At 31.3% G+C, this 13,371-nt stretch overlaps 1 protein-coding gene across 2 annotated transcripts in view; it reads right to left on the bottom strand.

The window, feature by feature from the left end:
* Window positions 1-5,715, bottom strand: part of LOC148271522 (uncharacterized) — a 256,041-nt gene extending 250,326 nt beyond the window's left edge. For both annotated transcript variants that reach the window (XM_088241288.1, XM_088241289.1), the window contains exon 1: window positions 5,482-5,715. The gene's annotated coding sequence lies outside the window, so the exon portion shown is untranslated. The remainder of the gene's footprint in view (window positions 1-5,481) is intronic.
* Window positions 5,716-13,371: the final 7,656 nt, after the last annotated feature.

The following is a 13,371-nucleotide window of genomic DNA, read 5'->3' as shown; positions in this document are numbered from 1 at the left end:
TTTTTGTTGACGCATGACGTCACGCTCCGCCTAGTGAGAGGCGTTGAGGATTCTGTTTGGAATATTTAACGAATTGGAATTCCCAATTCAAATATTCAATGTTCCAAGTTGGAATATTTACAACAACGCGCTAACAACTCTTGCTTTCCTTCTGGTTGGGCAGGTACCGTAGAGCGTTGTTGGCAAACTATAGAAGGGCACCCACGCTGAGTGAACAAGTATTAGTCCTTTGCTGTGGGTGCCCGAGGAAAGTAAAAAATACTTTTGATTTATTTATTTTTCCCAATTTCAATATTTTAACCTACTCAACAATATCGAAAAAATACAAAAATTAATTAAAAAAGTTATTTTGAGAAAACCTACTTTTCCCACTGTTCAATTATTTAAAAAAATTAAGGTTATAGATATAAAATTGTTTTATAAAAAAAATTGTTTGCTTCAAATACATAAATAATAGTGTTTTTAGGTCACAAAACGTAAGTCCACGACATAGAACAAGTGGTAATATCTTAATTCCCAAATTAAAAACAACTACAGCACATCATTATACTTACAGAGGAATATTTTTCTTTAACAAGATAAACAAAGATAATAAAAAGTACAGTCAGGAATACAATATATTTAAGAAAGAAGTGAAAAGTTACATTTATAATTATTTTTTATGTAGCCTTGATTAAAAACACCGTTTATAATAGATTTTTTTTTGTAATTTATATATGTTATCCTAAAAATACTAATAAGTAAAAATAAATTATATACAAACTATTGTAAGACGTCACTCCCCATTATGTACACACGAAGTGTTTATTTCTTACGTAAAGGGAAACGTTCTGTAAATATATGTATTTCATTATTGTAAAAACTTGTATTTAGTAGTAATATTGTATTTTTATTTGTTATCTAAATATTTTATTTTTTTTAAATTTCATTTTGTTGCAACGAAAGGGAAAACACTTTTGAGAAGGGATATGGAAGTCTAGGCACTTACAGGAATGATGACCTGTCATTGGCTGGTTTAAGTGGCTACTTTACACACTGTGTACATTCACCATTTTACCGTTTGAACATCCATGTTTCTTCAATTCTTGCATCTGTTGATTTTAGTAAAGTTAAAGAGCTGAAACCCTTATTGTTATGAAAAGATTCATCTGATCGTATTACTTTACAAACTAGGCAACACTTAAAAACGATTTTTTATTTTTTTTACCTTTTCTAATGGGAAACAGAAATTTATTTTAAATTTTATCTATAAAGTAAAATTAAATTTTCAGTATGAAAAACATGACATGTTAACAATTTTTTTTTCTAAACATGTTAAATTACAGGTTACCAATAATAATACACTGAATTTTTATACAAATATACACATTTTCGTACACAAATATCGATATTAGTTTATACCGTCTCAGTGTATACCGGTGAAGATAGCCGTTCATAATCGTGGCCCAGTTGGTTTTATTACAATATTTCATTTCTGTTGTTATTCGTTAATCTAAATGGCTCCCTTTTTATCTATAAAAGAATTACAAAAATACAAGTATGAAAAATTTTATAACAACTGACTATAGTAATTTCAGAATGAATCTAGTTTTTTTTTGTAATACATTGGCAGAACAATAACTAATTATTTTAATGAACAACGATCTAATTTCTCTAATTGTGCTTATTTTCCACCCGAATACAGCCGAACGTAATCCTACACATCCTGACCGCAGGTTTCGGCTGAGCCAAAGTTTCGGCCAATTTATGACCGAAACTGTACCCGAAACTTCGGTGAGTCCTACCTTTTGCACATTTAAATAGATTCTAAGATTGTTTAGGTTAAGTTAAATGAATTGATTTTATATTATCAATTCCAATCTACCAGGGCTTTCATAAGCCTGTTGATTGGATTTAAAAAAAGATACTGATCAAACTTTAAAACACCCGCTAACCAATCGCTTAAAAGTGATTTATCACCATCATCATCCATTCCCTTTCTGAACCTAATGGAGCATAGGGCACTCAATTGGTATACCAATCGCAGCGTATCTTGATTTTTTTCTAACATGAAGGTAAGATGATCAGTCTTAATCTTCAGGAGCCAGCTCAGGGATTATGAAATATTCAAGCTTCAAATCACCATATCAAATAAATATTTTATTTCAACCAAGTCGGGAATCGAACCCGGGACCCCTTGCATGGTAGACAAACGAGCTGACCATTACTCCACGAGGCCGATTATTAATGACAATCTATCTGTGTAAAAATAATCTGATCTCACGTTAGAACACCCGCTGACAGATTGCTTAGGAAGTGTATTATGAGGACTTAGGTAAATATATATTTTTTAAACAATATTTTGAGTTTGTTCAAATTTTTGTAGACAAAGAATGGATTCAACTCCCTAGGGAGCTGTTTATATTAACATATTACAACAGAGATGAAAAACATTTAAGAGAAGGTACTATAGAAGTCAATGAAGAAGTATAGAAATTGAAAAAACAACATTTTCAGGCGTTGCCTAGTATGTAGGTGAAATAATTCAATTAGATGAATCTCACCCGTATAAATAAAGGTTTCAGCTCTTTAACGTCACAAAAATCAACAGATGAAAGAATTTAAGGAATAACTATGTTTAAATATGGGCAGAATGGTGAATGTTACACAGTGCGTAAAGTGGCTACTTAAACCAGCCATTGATGGGTCATAAGCCCTGTAGATGCCTAGACTTCTATGTTACCTTCTCTTAAATGTTCTTCATCTCTGTTGTAATATGTTAATATATTTTTAATGTGTGTTTAAAATAATATAAATAAATAAATAATATGTAAATTTTTTCAATACGGATAGCATAAAAATTCCATCATTTTGCAGGTTTTTTAGATTACAAAAGAATGGCGTGAGAAAACACCTGTTATATTACTACGAGTATTATTAGCTCATGTTATTAAAGCGATTGTTTAAAATGGATACTCGTGTCTGTCATTTTTTTGTAGATAAATGCAGAAAAAGAATTATTCAATGCATACATGTTATTTTGTTAACTGTACCATCTGTTCCTTTGAATGTAGGTAAAAATACGTAATTTTCATCGTTTTAAAAGATATTAGTCATTGACATAAAAAATCTTTAAAATAAAAAGCATCGTAATAAAAGTACGAAATTACTCAAATTCTATATTTAATTCATTAAGTAGAGTTTATAAAGTAAAAATAAAAATGCCTGATTTCATCATTCGTAACCTGTCATACATTTATTTCCCGCAAATTCGTCTAAGATATCGCATTTCGACTGCGTTCACTCTGCTTTTATCCTTCCTCTGCCGATTCCCCGTTTTACTTCCACACACAAGTGTTGGGACAAAAAGTCTGTTGTGCACTGCCGGTCTACCTTCGACTTACATATTTTTATTAGCAATTACTGTACTTGGTGCGTTGTTAATTTTGTCGCCCGCATTTTATTCTTCTTTTAACATCTGACCAAACATTATTTTTAAGGTTGAGTAAATAAGTCTCGGGTTCGATTTCTGGGAAGATCGACATAAAATACCGATGAAAAAGATGATTTCATAGTGGAATATTCCATTGCACCTGAAGCCTAAGACTGATCACCTTATCTGGATGTAATAGTAGATCAATATACGCTGCATTTTGTTTGTCAATGCAGTGCCCTATGCATCACCAGGCGTGGAGGGTGTGATAATGAAATGTTAATTCTTAGTTTGGTTTACCCCGCGTTAAATCAAAATGTTGAACATTGTCATTAACAATAATTAAGACATAATAACATTACAACAAATATCAGTGTAATATAAAACAGTAAATTGATTCAATTAGTTGAAGTTGATCATCATCATCATTGCATAGGGCACTGGATTGGTAAACCAATCGCAGTGTATCTCGATCGTTTTTGTTACGAGTATATAAAAGTAAGATGATTTCCCGCTTCACATGCCAGCGCAGGGACTATGAAATATTCCAGTGAAAAAGCTAATTTTAAATCAATATTTCATGTTAACTATCACAGGAATCAAACCTAAGACCTCTTGCATGGTAGGCAAACGCGCTGAACGCTACCGACACGAGGTCGAGATTATTTTACAGTCATCATCATCATCATTCCCTTTCCGCACCTAATGGTGCATAAGGCACTGCATTGGTACACCAATTGCAGTGTAGCTTGATCTTTTTTTTTACGTGAAAGTAAGTTGATCAGTCTTGCGCTTCAGGTACCAGTCCAGGGACTATGAAATATTCTAATGTAAAAACACCTTTTAAAAATAAATATTTCATGTCAACCATGTCAGGAATCGAACCCGAGACCTCTTGCGTGGTAGGCAAACGCGCTGAACGCTACTAACACGAAGCCGACGTTATTTTACATAACGAACGTATAATTTATGTTTATTTCTCGTCTCCAAATGAAATGTAATTTTACACATCTACTTTCCTTAATTCATCTTCCACCTCTCCTTACTTTTCTTTTTTATCCTTCTCATTGTGTCAATGTTTTTCCTGTTTCTTTTGTTTCAATTTTTATTAAGTACATTGTTTCAGTTAAAAATCATTTAATTGTTTATATTAGTAAAACCATCGCTTTATTTTATTTAAATTACTACTACTACTACTACCATCACGCCATTTCCCCGTAGGGGTAGGCAGAGAGAATGGACCGCCACACACGTCTATCCTGGCATACATTCCTAGCTTCCTCTACATTCATACATCTTGTCATACATGCCCTTCGGTTCTGTCTGCTTTTGACATGACCAGACTTAAGATTTTGGTTTATCTGATCATGCCACGTCTTCCTTGATCGTCCTCGTCTAACGTTGCCGTTCATTTTCGCTATATGTACTTGTTTTACCATTTTTTCGTCGTCCATTCGTTCTACGTGACCAAACCATCTCAGAGACCCTTTTTTAATCTTATCAATTATACTTGACTCAGATTTACATTCTCGCCTGATTTCATCATTCGTAACCCTGTCATAAATTGATTTTTCCACACATTCGTCTAAGAGATCGCATTTCAACCGCGTTCACTCGGCTTTCATCCTTCCTCTGCCAGTTTCATGTTTCACTTCCATACATAAGTGTTGGGACTAAAATTCCGTTGGGCACTGCCAGTTTAGCTTCGATCGACATATTTTTTTAGAAACTACTGTGCTTAGTGCTCCGTTCATTTTGTTGCCCGCATTCACTCTTCTTTCAACATCTCTTTCTACTCTTCCATCTCTTGAAAACACGCTTCCAAGATACACAAATTCTTAAATTAAGTGAGAACATATAATTGGATGGCTGGCTCTGCTACGTATAAATATTATAACCTGTACATCTGTTTATATTCTAAATAAATAAATAAATAATTTGAAAAACATATCAGGGTAATATTACGTGTCAAAACGCGGCCCGTTTGAAAGTTTCAAATTCCAAAGGTATTTTATTTTGGCATAGCGGCGCGCAGGCCGCGCTGTATAAAAAAGTTTTGAAAAAATCACCTGTCGACATTCGTTTATTCCTTTCGTTCACAAAAACAGCACGGGAAAGTACAAAAAACCACAACAAAACACAAAATAACAATCAGTTAAACCACAGAAACACTTGAAATATAATATTTAAAACTTAATTCCCTTTTTATGGGTAAATTCAAATGTAAATGGTAGGTGCACTAGCCCTGAAACGCGCGCGCGGCCTCCGTTAAAACCTCTACCGACGATAAGTCGCAGCGAACTGCCGTGTTGGGAGTCGAAAATAACCAGCCAGGTACGAGTATGATATTTGCCCCCACTTAGAGCCTACCTGCCCGCTCACTGCAAGAAATATTGTTTATCAAAAGTTTTACCTGTTCGAAATATCAAAAGTTTGAAGTGGGTACCTAAGCGAATAACGTTCCACGCGGAATAACTCAAGCGCGGGATATTTCAAATTTGCAACGACAAATGGAATTCCGAAAAGTGCTTTTAATTATATTTGCTTACTAGAATCCAAATAGATTTAAGGTACACGCTAGATCCTAGCATATTTCGATTGCTGCCTTCTAACTATCGCTATGCAAAAAATACGACCATACGAAAAAATATGAAATACTTATATCAGTATACCAGATAAAATATTAAAAATTAGAAAACTTTCCTATTTGCTTTACAGAATTTATTTCATAAGCTTATATCTTTGCATTTTTTGTTTATATGCTTACTGTTTTTTCTTGCATACCTATGTTATTATTTTTTTTTTTCTTTGTAAAACTTTTTATTATATCCTTTCTAACTAATTTCACATATATTTTCTGTATATTCTGTGTTTATTATTTAGTATTTTAGCATGTATTTCATTGAATTTTTTGTAAATGCCTTTTGGGCGTAAATGAACAAAATAAATAAATATCTTCAAGTCGATACGTAACATCTTATCCCTAATTAAACTCAAACAACCATTTTTTTTTACGTAACTCAATTATGGCATAATAGTTTGGAAGGCACTAATACTTTGAGCACCGGCCGAATACACACAGAATTTACCCTGTGCCCAGCCCATTTTTGTAAAATTTCATGCTTTGTGAAGGGTTTCTTAAAAGTGTCATAGTTATGAAAATATTGGGTTTAATCAATTGAAACTTCACAGATTTATTTGAAATAACTAAATAGGTATTTTTTGTTTGATAGTTTTTCCAACATTGGCCTATATGGAGAGCCACATTGCGCATTGCAATGATCGCACATATACAGGGCCTCAATCATTTTTTGTGCTTTGTATCCCGGAACCGCGTAAACACGTGATTACCATAACCACGTGTTGTGTCCGGGTCCCGTGTTTTCACGTGGTTTACCAGCAGTGAAAAAGTACTAATAAAAGTCACTAGATGTCAATAAAATGCACTTTTTTAGATAGCTGGCAAACCACGTGAAAACACGGGACCGGGACACAACGCATGGTTATATAATCACGTGTTTACACGGTTCCGGGATACAAAGTGTTATATAAAAAAAAAAGTATTACTCAAATCCAATGAACTTGTTTTATTTTGGATACATTACCAAATTTAATATTTTATATTGGTAGTCTCTCGTACCACAAAAATTTCAACGCATTCAGAGAAAATCACCCAAACTTGTTCATTATTTTTAAGATATATCTAAAGCAACTCGAGACGTCTCACCATGCCTCAGGCTGAATTTTCTAAAGACATAAAATATTATTAGCCAAATATTCAGATTAGCAACTTTGAATTAAATATGTGAAAAATAATTCGTCTCTCAAACAGGATGTTTCCTTATGAATATTTTTAAATCAACGACACAATGTTATTCGTAATATATTCACTAATTGAGTTTACATACATACGTAGAAGACAATTAATAAGAATAAATGTTTTTGTTTCCATAGCAATTAATTACGTTAAAAACATCTGTCATTTAATTGTTAAATAATTAGCATGAAAAAATAAGGCATACTCGTATACATAAAAGCAAGTAAGCAGATATCTGTAATTTATATATTTTATTCTATTAAAGTTGCTAAGTGGCCATGCACACATTTGGTTATTCTCTTTAGTGTATTTTTTTTTGTTTTATTATACAATCACTTTGTAAGGAATCTAGATGAGAAATACCAGATTTAAGCTATTTTTAAACAATATGAAATAAAAACATTTAATTATTTATATTTATGTTTATATTTATGTTCATTTATAAAGATAAAAAATGACAAATTTATTTATTAATGTACCACTAGCTATTGGTTTTTTTACTTTTAAAATTATTTTTTTTACATATTTAAAAAAAAAGTTTTATATTTAATTTTTTTAAATGTTTATTATTTGTTTCTTTTTATATTTTATTTTTAAAAACGGTTTAGAACCCCTGAGCTCTTATCAGCAGATAGTTAGTATTACTCCTAGGGCATTCAATATACATTGCAACAATACCAACAAATCAATGATTTATGATTTTTGCTATTTCGAATATACCGCGTTGTCTTTATTTTTAATATTTTTCTACCTAAGTATGTATTAAAATCCTAAAGTTATTATGTAGAATATTTATAAAATAACTGTGTAATAAGTATAGATATATTGTTATTATATTATTTCATAATTTAGTAATAGAACTCTGTATGGTAATTGTATTTATGTTTATGTTTATAAAAGGCATTAGTGCCGTGTATACACTAATAAATAAAAGAATTAATTTTTTTTTTTCGTTTTGCATTGACTTCGTGGCTTGCTTCCTCATCCCGTTTTGTTTGAGGTCTACTACGCTATGATACATTCCTATCTATCATATCTAGTGTGGATATGAAGTTTCGCCAGCAAAAATCAGGTCTCGTAGATACAAATTTTTCAAAACAGAGCACTGAGAAACATTCTTGAACTGAAATGGGATTCCCATGCCGAGACGGCATGTTTAACTTTCCTCTATATTTATTTACCGAGGTATTACAAAGCCGGTTCTTTTGACATCTCGATGCGTACACTTAGGAAGATAGTAAAAAAACTGTAAAAAATGTAATCACTAACATTATTTTTTATCGTGGAAATATTCTAAAGGCTAGATGCTCTTATATGTTAATTGGATAGCATCTAACCACTGCATCTAGCTGTTCGGATTAAAAACTGACAGTTATGTCAGAATTAAATTCGACTTCAAAATTTACTTATTTATCTTTCATATTTTAAGAAAAATACTGGCCCCCTCATTAATTAAAGCAAACATTGTTAGGTGGAAATTTTTTTTTGTCACTTTTAATGAGCACGCATTATGTGTACCGTGGGGTAATAGAACCGTCGGTGCGTATCGATGTTCCTACCTAAAAACTTGAAGATAGAGCGTCGGTAGTGTATTTTCGTAATCGCTCTGGAGAATTTATCTTCAACTATGACGTCATGGTGAAGGTATAATGTCCTTAAATTCCGATTTTAATTGCGACCCAGATGTGTATATATGAGCCGGAATAAATTAAAACCCGTTAATATACACCTTTTTCTTTAATAAATGTATGTGATAAAATAAAAATTAGTAGATATTTCATTTTGAGGAGGAAATATTATCTACGTTCCTTTTAACTGCTCCAAATATATTGTGAGAGTCTGGCGGGATAGTCAGCTGTCGCCATGTAAAATAACTTTTCCACATTAGTTAAATGAAGAGGAAACCGTAAAAAAACATTCCAGAGAAGCATGACAATTAAAATAAATAATAAAATCGATTCTCCTAACCTACTTGAAAGACTTCGATTCCGTGTGCCACTAGACCGAGAGTACAAAATCTTCTGTTTTACACAGAAAACGCGTCAACAAACATTTTAAACAATGTACAATACCTAGAATATGCGACCGTTCGTTTTGAATCAACGTTTGCGTATTATAACACCTTATATTATTGTTGTCATTATTTCGTATTTACTGCATTTTTGGTTACCTAGCGTATTGTATAGGACTCGTCGCACATTATTCATTCGATGTGTATCAGTTAAATTTTAAAATAAAATGCCTTTTTTTTTTCAGAATACCGTTTTGAAATTTAACATACTTAAAAAAAAACAATTTATATCATTTCTTGATTTGAATTTTAACAAAAGGGTTTCTAACTTTTTATGAAGCTCTTTACTGTACCATTTTTAATACAATTACAAGTTTTAAACAATTATTTTCTTATACTTACGCACCCACACACACGCACCCTCTCCCTCATTCATTCCCACACGCACATGTATCCTCTCCCTCATTCATTCACGCATACACACATTCACATACACATGAATACAAACGTCACACAAATACAATTACTAAACTTCTTTTCTTATATATTATGTGTCATTATATTTACAGTGGATTTTTTTAATTGGCTTTAGCATTGTTAAGATTTTTCTACATATTTTATTTATGTATTAGCTGTATAAATCCCAAATAAAATAAAATAAAATAAATATAACAATTTATGCACTAAGGCTGATATTTTTTGTGACAATGTATGTAAATTTAGGTCAAAAATTGTAGAAATTTTGAGAGAAGCAGATATTTAACTTTTTATTATATGCATATTTTTTCGTTTCGTTTCTTTTACATTTATTAAAATGAACATAATTTAAATTATTGTATTAAGTGTAAACAATTTTTTTGGTGTGTGCATGAGTGTGTTACACTAATATACAAAGAAATAGGCAATATTTGTGTACATACTGTTTGTTTACGTAATAAAATAAATAAATAAAATAACAGACATCTAATGTGAAATATTTTCATATTATTTACATTTAATCCAGTATCTTTATTTTAGTCATGGTTAAAATTGATGACTTGCGAATTCAGAGAAATTGTTATTGTGAAGACACCTTATATGTTCTTTAGGTCACCTATTAAACTCACGCCCCTTTTTTCATCGCCTCCCTCTTTTTTCAACTATTTTTCCCACAACTACAACAACAACAATACCACAATATTAAAATTCATGCCGTGTTTGTTTTATATTTTTGTGCTACAACTATGGTGAAGGGGTATAGTGGGTTTTGCATGTTGGTTAAAACGATGTCCTGACGAAGAGACGGGTATGTCTTGAAACCGGTAGACGTAGAAAAGTCGGTTAATGGTTATTTACAAATATTTAATCACATTTACTAAAATGTTTAAGGACAAAGTTAATGCTTTGAATATTATTAATATTCCTTTTTTTATTCGATACTTTATTGTTTCATCCCTCCAGTACTTCTTCCAACCAACAAAACAATTCATTGATACCGAGACTGCATAGTGCGTAGGTTAGGTAACACTTATGGAACGGCTGCAGACATTCTGTCCAATTCATTACTATCCTTTAAGTCCACAATATCAAGTTTATTTGTAGCTGCTCGTCAAACTGTTATTGACAATTAAATTCCATAAATTAAAAAAAACACTTACTTGTTTATTTTTATTACCTTACACGTGTTTTTTATTTTTTACTATTATTTCAAATTGCATTGTAGTATTGGCAAATACGCGTTTCATAAATACACATTTTTATTTCTTCTTTTTTCGTGATTACATATGCTTGCTTGTTTTTTAACTTAACTTAAATTTGTCTTTCTTGCTTACCGTAATACTTTATTTATTGTTTGCTTTACAGAATTTATTTCATAAGCTTATATCTTTGCATTTTTTGTTTATATGCTTACTGTTTTTTCTTGCATACCTTTGTTATTACTGTTTTTTTTTTTTACTTTGTAAAACTTTTTATTACATCATTTCTAACTAATTTCACATATTTTTTCCGTATATTCTGTGTTTATTATTTAGTATGTTAGCGTGTATTTTTTTTTGTAAATGCCTTTTGGGCGCTAATGAACAAAATAAATAAATAAATAACTATTTGTCTACTAACAGATATTCAAAATTGCGCGGTAGATAGGATTCAAATGACTGCAGGGACATGAATCACACGTATGTAGATATTCAATAAATAACAGTTCGTCATTTGATCGGCATGTGAGTGCACATCAGACCTTTACATCTATTTGTTAAACATCAACTCACCTATTAGCGGATCATTGCAATGGATTCCAGGTGTTTTTTGTTTGCTTCATGAAACTCCACAGAACTTCTTGATTCAATATTATTTGTCACTGTCTTAAGATTATCTGAATTCATTCAAGCCTCAATGTGGGCAAGTATTTTTTTTTTGATCACAAATATTTTGATTGAAATTATTTATTGACCATTCTTGATGGAATTCCATTACAATGATGTTCAATAGAATGGGCCGATGATGTATGAAGTTTTTTTTTTTTTAGATATAAAAGTGAAAGGGGTCTAATAAGTTGTCTTTTGGATTGCATTGAACGTAAAAATTATTTAAAAAAATATTCCATACTACTTTTGGCCCCCCTAAGTTTGAAGTTTATAACTGTCTGAACATTTTTTAATTATCTATATTGATAAAATTATTTTTTTGTTGGTAAAGATATAACTTAATCACATAACAATTTCGAACACGTTTTAAAACTACCGAAACGCAAAAAATTTACACTCCGCGGAACTGATTCCGTTGAGCGCCTGACAACACAACTTCAACAACAATACCGCAAGGGTTGCTTATTAAAATTCATGCCGTGTTTGTTTTATATTTTTGTGCTACAACTATGGTGAAGGGGTATAGTGGGTTTTGCATGTTGGTTAAAACGATGTCCTGACAAAGAGACGGGTATGTCTTGAAACCGGTAGACGTAGAAAAGTCGGGTAATGGTTATTTACAAATATTTAATCACATTTACTAAAATGTTTAACGACAAAGTTAATGCTTTAAATATTATTAATATTCCTTTTTTATTCGATACTTTATTGTTTTATCCCTCCAGTACTTCTTCCAACCAACAAAACAATTCATTGATACCGAGACTGCATAGTGCGTAGGTTAGGTAACACTTATGGAACGGCTGCAGACATTCTGTCCAATTCTTTACCATCTTATAAGTCCACAATATCAAGTTTATTTGTAGCTGCTCGTCAAACTATTATTGACAATTAAATTCCATAAATTAAAAAACACTTACTTGTTTATTTTTATTACCTTACACTTGTTTTTTATTTTTTAATATTATTTCAAATTGCATTGTAGTATTGGCAAATACGCATTTCATAAATACATATTTTTATTTTTTTCTTTTTTCGCGATAATATATGCTTGCTTGTTTAACTTGCTTGTTTGACTAAAATTGACGAAAACAATGGTAAATTAAAACAATGCTACCCATTTATTACAAAACAAAGTGCAACTCGCGCCCTTGGATGCTTATATAATAAGATTTAATGCAGATTATACAATTTAATTAGACTGATTTTCTTACTTAAATACGAAATGACAGCCGGTTTAGAGCAAAAAATTGACTTTTTCGAAAACTTTAAGCTCTGATTGAGGGCCAAAAGTAGTATCAAATATTTTTTTATTTATTTTTTGCATCCCGAGTAATGAAAAAGGCCACTTTTTAGACCCCTTTCATTTCAAAATTCGGAAAAAAAAAATATCGGCCAACCCTAATGTACAGGTAAACGTAAAAAAAAAAATAGCCTAGCCTACATCACATTGATTTAAAATATAATTTTGAAGAATCGAAGTCATAAAAAAATAATGTGTAGTACATAAAGGTCCCAAGTTAGGTTGATAAGAAATTTTAGAAATAAATCGAATAAAAAAATAAAAGCGATTGAATTTTAATAAATCAGCAAACAGAATTCAAAAACTCACCCTTATTTGTCCCTTTAGTTGGACTCATAAATCCTCTCTTACAGTACACCACCAACACATGTTTCAATAATTTGTCAAACTCAACTGGAACACCATTGAAATATTGCGTATTGTTTCTCTTTGAACTTATTTTTAATTGTACCTTCACTTAAGATAATATTTAGTTTTATATAA

This window comes from Micrasema longulum, unplaced genomic scaffold (genome assembly GCF_059751315.1).
Source record: "Micrasema longulum isolate JH-2025_06_02 unplaced genomic scaffold, ASM5975131v1 h1tg002825l, whole genome shotgun sequence".
NCBI lineage: Eukaryota > Metazoa > Arthropoda > Insecta > Trichoptera > Brachycentridae > Micrasema > Micrasema longulum.
The sequence above is the reverse complement of the archived record's forward strand: the minus strand, read 5'-3'. Positions and strand labels throughout refer to the sequence as shown.